This window comes from Vidua chalybeata, chromosome 2 (assembly GCF_026979565.1).
Source record: "Vidua chalybeata isolate OUT-0048 chromosome 2, bVidCha1 merged haplotype, whole genome shotgun sequence".
NCBI classification, from domain to species: Eukaryota; Metazoa; Chordata; class Aves; order Passeriformes; family Viduidae; genus Vidua; species Vidua chalybeata.
Genome location: NC_071531.1, coordinates 60,298,782 through 60,299,310, shown reverse-complemented (window position 1 = coordinate 60,299,310; position 529 = coordinate 60,298,782).

The following is a 529-nucleotide window of genomic DNA, read 5'->3' as shown; positions in this document are numbered from 1 at the left end:
TTTTTTCTTCTATTTTTTTCTTTTCCTTTTATTTTCCTTCTTTTTCCTTTTTTCTTTGTTAATTTGTCTTTTTTGTTGTTTTCTTTTTTTTTTAACTTTTCATTTTCCTTTTTATTAACTTTTTTTTATTTTTTCATTTTTGCTTTTATTATTTTGATTTTCTCTTCTCCCTTTTTCCTTCCCCCCTTTTCCCTTTTCTTTTCCTTTTTTTTAATTTTCTTTTTTAATTTTATTTTTCTTTTATCTTCTTGTTTTTCTTTCTCTTTTTTACTTTTTATTTTTTACTTTTCCTCTTTTCTTGTATACGTTTGCTTTTTTCCTTTCCTTTTTCTTTTCTCCTTCTCCTTTTTTCTACTATCTTTCCTTCCCCCTCCCCCCCCCCCCCCCCCCCCGCCTTTCTTTCCTTTTTTTGGTATTTTCCTTCCTCTTTCTCTTTCGTTAGCAGGCAATCATCAAGCCTCCAACCCCGAAACCGACCTGAAAGCAAAAACCAGACTTCAACATCTGCTCTTTCCACCGATTATAGACA